The following is a 6,630-nucleotide window of genomic DNA, read 5'->3' on the forward strand; positions in this document are numbered from 1 at the left end:
GGCATGGATAGGGGTGAAGTTCAAATACATATCTTGGTGGTTCTAGGTCTTTCCAGAGGGAGTCTGCGTCTGAAATTCACAAACCAGCAACCTCACATAGGTAGCCTTTGATGGTTTTTAAGCAGCTGCATCATTAAAGCTTACCAGGAGTGTTTTTTTTAATTTAAAATATTCAGCAGTTGAAATCATGAAAAGACAACCTAGAGGCTGGAGAAAATATTTGCATAATATATCTGGTAGAGAACTGGTATGCAAAGTATAGAAAGAACTCTTAAAACTCAACAATAAGAAAATAAACAATCCAATGAAAAAATAGTCAAAAGATATGAAGACACCTTACCAAAGAAGATACACACATGACAAATAAGCATATGAAGAGAAGCTTAACATTATTTGTAATTAGGGAAATTTTAAAAGCATGAGATACCACCATATACTCGTTAGAATAGCTTAAAAAAGCCCTGGCTGGTGTAGCTCAGTGGATTGAGCACGGGCCTGAGAACCAGACAATCGAGGTTCGATTCCCAGTCAGGGCACATACTGGGGTTGCAGGCAGGTTCCCTGCAGGCCAGTTCCCAGCAGGGGATGCATGAAAGGCAACCATACATTGATGTTTCTCTCCCTCTCTCCTTCCCTTTCCCTCTAAAGATAAATAAATAAAATCTTTAAAAAATATATATTTAAAAAAAAAAAAAAAAAAAGAATAGCTTAAAAAACAAACAAACAGCAAACTGGACAGCACCCAATTCTGGTGAGGATGCTGAGCAACAGGAGCTCTCATTCATTACTGATGGGAATCAAAGTGATGTAGCCACCTTAGAAGACACTTTGGAAGTTTCTTAACTTATGTTGCTTACTTTTTCTTAAAATTAATATTGATGTTTCTCTCCTTTCCTTCCTCTCTCTCTAAATATAAATTTTTAAAAATCTTTAAAAAACCTTACAACAAAGCTTCAGGATTCAAGACTGTGGTACTGTTATAAGAATAGACATTTATGGCCCTGGCTGGTGTGGCTCAATGGATTGAGTGCCAGCTTGTGAACCAAATGGTAGCCAGTTCAATTCCCCATCAGGATACATGCCTGGGTTGTGAACCAGGTCCCCAGTGGGGGGTGCACAAGAGGCAACCACACATTGATGCTTCTCTTCCTATCTTTCTCCCTCCCATCCCCTCTCTCTAAAATAAAAATAAAATCTTTAAAAAAAAAGAATAGACATTTATGTCAACTGAATAGAATTAATAGTTCAGAAATAAACCAGAACATTCAAATGAAGGAAAGAACAGCATTTTCAACCAATGGGGCTGGAACAACTGGGTATTTCCATGCAAAAAATAAAGTTGGATTCCTACCTTACACCATACATAAAATTTAACTCAAAATGGATCATAGACCTAAGTGTAAGAGCTATTACTAGAAAACTCTTAGAAGAAAATGTAGGAGTAAATCTTTGCAATCTTGGATTAGGCAATGGTTCCTCAATTATGAAGGACACCAAAAACACAAGAAAAAATGGATAAATGGGATTTCATCAAAATTAATAATTTTTGTGCTTCAAAGGACTTTTATCAAAAAATGAGGATGATGGTTGTACAACTTTGTGAATATATGAAAATAAATTGAATTATACACTTAAATGGTGAATTGTATGGCATGTGCCTTATGTATCAATAAAGCTGAAAGAAATGAAAACAATTTGCAAATCATGTATGTGGAAAGGACCTTGTATTCAGAATGAATGCTATCATGAGCTCTTAAATCTCCACAATAAAAAAGAAATAAGCCAATTTTAAGATGAACAAAGGATTTGAAATAGATATTACTCTGAAGAAGGCAGATCAAATGTCCAACAAGCACTTGAAAAAATAATTAATAACTAGGGAAATACAAATCAAAACCACAGTGAAATACCACTTCACACCCACTAGGATGGCTATGAGCAAAGAGACAAGAACAAGTGTTGATGAAGATGTGGAGAAATCAGAACCTTCAAAACGTTGTTGGTGGGAATGTAAAATGATGCAACCACTTTGGAAAACTGTCAGTTCCTCAGAAAGTTAAGCATAGATTTACCATATGACCTAGCAATTCCACTCCTAGATATATGAAGTCTGTCCAGAAGGTATCCAGCTACATAATATGAAAAACAGAGACATTTACTGAAGAATATACAAGATACAAGACGCATTGTACATAAATAATGATGCCTCAGTCCCCTTCAAAGTGAGCACCTTCAGACCTCACACAGTTCTCCCAATTGCCATCAGCTGCCCTATCGTATTTTCCTGAATCTCATCAACAGTCTAACATCTCTTCCCTTTCAAAGGTGATTTTAGTTTTGGAAAAAGCCAGAAGTTGCAGGCCTCCAAATCTACACTGTAGGGGGGCTGAGTCACCTGGGTGATTTGATATTTTTCAAAAAAACTCTTCAGAAGACATGATACTTGGGCAGGTGTGTTGTGGCAAAGCTTCTAATCACTAGTCGGCCATAGCTGCGGCCTTCTGAATCATCCTAATGGTTTCTGCAGAGGAGTGCTCCAGCTTAACACAAATTTGATGCGGATTTGTTGCCCTATTCACTCATTTTGAACTCTGTTCGCCACGCAATACCCTTGCTCATTCAGTGGCATTTACTGCCCCCATTCATTAGTACAGCAGAGTGGTCGTTGTTCACACAGCTCATTCCAGTCCACCCTCCTTGGCTGCCAGGTTATATCAGTGTTATACAAACTTTTCTTGTTGTATTAACAATGGCTGGACTTTTTTCATATTCCCAAGATAATTGAAAACATATATTTCCATGAAAACTTGTACACAGATATTCATAGAGGCATTATTATAATAGCTCAAAGGTAGAACAATCCAAATGTCCAACAATTGATGAATGGATAAACAGAGTGTGGTATATCCATGCACAGGATATTGTGCAGCCATTAAAAGTAATGATGTATTAACTCATGTGCTAGGTGAATGAAACTTGAAAACATCATGCTAAATGAAAGAAACAAGACACAAAAGGACATATTTTATGGTTCCAATTATATGAAATGTTCAAGAACGGGGAAATTCATAGAGATGATGTACATTAGTGGTTCAGAGGCTGAGGGGAGGAGGGACTGGGGAGTGACTGCCAACAGGTACAGGGGGTCTTTCGGGGGTGATGAAAATGTCCTGGAATTGGACAGTGCTAATGTTTACACAACTTTGTCAATAGACCATCACTGAATTGTACACTTGGAGTGAATTCTGTGGTATGTGAATTACATCTCAACTAAAAAAATAAGGGAAGTCTGAGAAACTGCCACATGACAACAAAATATAATGTAGTATCCCGAATGGTATCCTAAAACAGGGAAAAGACAAAAGGGGGAACCGAGGAAATCCTAATAAAGTATGGGTTGTAGTTAATGCATGAATTTTGGTTCCTTTATTGTGGCAAATATACCATACTTACATAAGATGTTAATAATAGTTGAAACTGGGTGTAGGTGTACAGGAATTCTCTACACTATCTTTGCAATTTTTCTTGAAACCTAAAACTGTTCTAAAAAAAGTTGATGTTTTAAAAAAAAAAGTCAGCGAATGCTGATATAGCACCTAATATGTGGACACGGATATGGATAACATGCAATCCTTTACTCAAGTTGCAATCCAGGCAGAAGGGGAAGGAGGAGCTAAGTACGTGTTCAAAAAGGAGACTAGATGTAAGAAATTAAGAAAAACAATGCAATAGGGCTTAAAGGAGAGAGCCTATGGGGTCCGGGGATTGAGAAGCGGGCATAGAGATGGCGGTGTACCAGGGAATCTTTCTGCTTCTTGGGGTCCTCACAGGGTACAGACCTAAAAATGAGGTGGAGAGAAAGCCTGTGTGGTGGAGCTGGGCTGTGGGGTTTGTTAGGGGAGTAGTGAGGGCTTCCCCTTCACACAGGGACGATGGGTCGTACTGCTTCGCCTCTTGCTGGTGCCTGCAGAACTCTCTTCTCTTTGGTTTTTGTTCAAGGCCGCCCAGTCCAGGGTCCTGTAACATTTGAAACATCGCTCTCTTCTAGCATCCGGCCTGCCCAGCAATGGCATGGCGACATCTCCTTTACATCTGTGTTGAGCTTCATTTCCATCATATAGACAAGTCGTTCTACTTTGAGCTTAGCATATGGTAGTCTGATCTCTCAGTTAATTTTTTTATACCAAGAAAGGAAAAAATAAATTTCATTTCTGTAGGCCCATTTCCATTCAGCCCTCCTCTTTCTGAACAAGTTTTCGATTGCCGAAAGCAAGCAATTTCAGGGGACTAAGAGCACAGGTTGAACTGTCCTATTTCTGGCAGTGGATTTATAAAGTTCTCTGTCTTGAAGTTTGAGCCCATGCTGGGGGCTTTCTCTTTGTCAGGGGGTGCCTGCCTGAGGCAGTGTAGGTGGGCCACGCCGAGAGGCTGGCTGCGTGTCCACAACCTCTTTCTTTGCACCTTGGCCTCCCTCTTCTTTCTTGAACAGAAGGATTTATTCTCATTTCCTTTCCTTCTCCTAACCCAGTGGCCTAAGCAGAGCAAAAGGAGAATGCCTTGGGGCTGAGGGCCTCAGCCCTCACCCTGAGAAGTCAGGACACCCTGGAACCTCGCACAAGAGTGGACACCCACGCCTAGGACCTTTGTACAGGAGTCACCTCTCCTGCCCACACCGGCTGGTGTCAGAACATTGGAGCTGCATAGAACCAGTCATAAGTCTGTCCGTGGTTCTCCTGATCAACCTGTACTTCTCTTAAAAATAGTTTTTAATGACATCATCCCCTGGATTTATACAAGTAATCCTTGTTCAATGTAAAAAAAATCTTAAGCCCTGACTGGTGTAGCTCAGTGGATTGAGCACAGGCCTGTGAACCAAAGGATCACAGTTTGATTCCCAGTCAGGGCATGTGCCTGGGTTGCAGGAACAGTTCCCAGTGGGGGGATGCATGAGAGGAAACCATGCATTGATATTTCTCTCCTTCTCTCCTTCCCTTCCCCTCTAAATATAAATAAATAAAATCTTTAAAAAATAAAATTTTAAAAAAATCTTAGAAAACTACAAAGAGAGAAGTGCAAAGAAAAAATTCTCAGCCTCACTACCAAGATAACTTATCAGTTACTGTTCTGTGAATCTCCTTCATCCTTTGTGCGCATATTTGTATAAACAGAAGTGGGGTCATGTGCTTGCAACCTGCCCTTCACACAGTAATACATCGTGAACATCCTCCTACGTCAACCGGTGCTCATCTGAAACACGATTTTAACTGTCCTGTGGTATTCTGTGGTATCAATATGTCACAATGTCCTTGTCCGATCTCTACTTTTTGGTAACACACATATTGTCACTCAAACTGCAGGCCGTTCCTTAGGATAAAACCCCGCCAATGACATCGCTGTGTCGAAGAGCACACTCATTCTCAAGACCTTATTTTTGCCGAATTTCCTCCCCGAAGGCTACCTCCAAGGCACACGACCTCCATCTGTGTGAGAATGCTCACTTCCTCCCCTGGGCCTTAACATTTCTTGGAATCTTTGCCAATTCTCCATAGTGGAAAGTGGAATCATATGTTTGTTCTAATTTATACTTCCAATGAACAGAAAGGATGAATACTTCTTTATACTGGTCATTTGTGTTCTTTTGTAAATAGTAACATTCATATCTTTTGCTTATTTTTCTATTAATGGAGTCTATATTTATCTTTTCTTTATTTCTTTGTCATTCTTTGAAGAAAGTGCAAAGGTTTCCATGAGCAAAGCGGGTTACGGAAAAGTTGGATGTGAGTCCCCATGTGTGTAAAAAATGTGTGTGTGGACAGTAAGTGTGGAAGGAAATAACTAAATTATTAACAATGATTCTTTCTGAGAATTAGAATTATGAGTGGTTTTTAAAAACATTTTTTTGCTTGTATATATTTTTTATTTTTACAATATGCATATTTTTTAAAGTGTCCCTGATTTCTTGCATGGTGGTAACATCCAGCACGCACCCTCACCCAGCAGTATCCAGGGACCTCCATGCCTGGGAACAAAAAATATGAACAGGTTATTGGGCACAAAAGGAGAAACACAAATGGCCAATATGAGGAGGTATTCATTCTCACTATTAGTTGGAAGTATAAATTAAAACACAATTCCCTTTGCACCTATAGGACCAGCAAAGATTCCAAGAAATGGCAACGTCTACTGTTGGCAAGGGGGTGAGGAAATAGGCGTTCTCATACACTGATGGAGAGTGCAGTTGGTGTGAGTCTCCCGGAAAACGATTTGGCAGTAACACATGACCTTCTAGACATATATTTCATGTATTCATTTATGGCTGGTTCAAATATCTGTCTCTTTGATGTTGATCTGTAATGTTGTTATCCGTTATGGATTTAAGATTTCTTGAGGGGTGGACCTAAGTCAGTTCATCCAGCCCTGCGACCTGACAGACATTTCAGAAGTGCTTTTGAGGATGATTATGTTAGTGATAAATAATGTATAATCTTGAATTCTCAAGCAGCCATCAGTCATTTATTGATAAGCCTACTTCATACTCAGTGCCTTTCGAGGTCTATGATGGACTCAAGAAGTATAAGGTAGCATTCCTGCCCTCAGAGCTGAACTCCAAAGTCAGGACAGAGTTTGCTA

This window comes from Artibeus jamaicensis, unplaced genomic scaffold, assembly GCF_021234435.1.
Source record: "Artibeus jamaicensis isolate MK-2021 breed Jamaican fruit bat unplaced genomic scaffold, CSHL_Jam_final contig_851, whole genome shotgun sequence".
In the NCBI taxonomy this organism is placed as follows: Eukaryota; Metazoa; Chordata; class Mammalia; order Chiroptera; family Phyllostomidae; genus Artibeus; species Artibeus jamaicensis.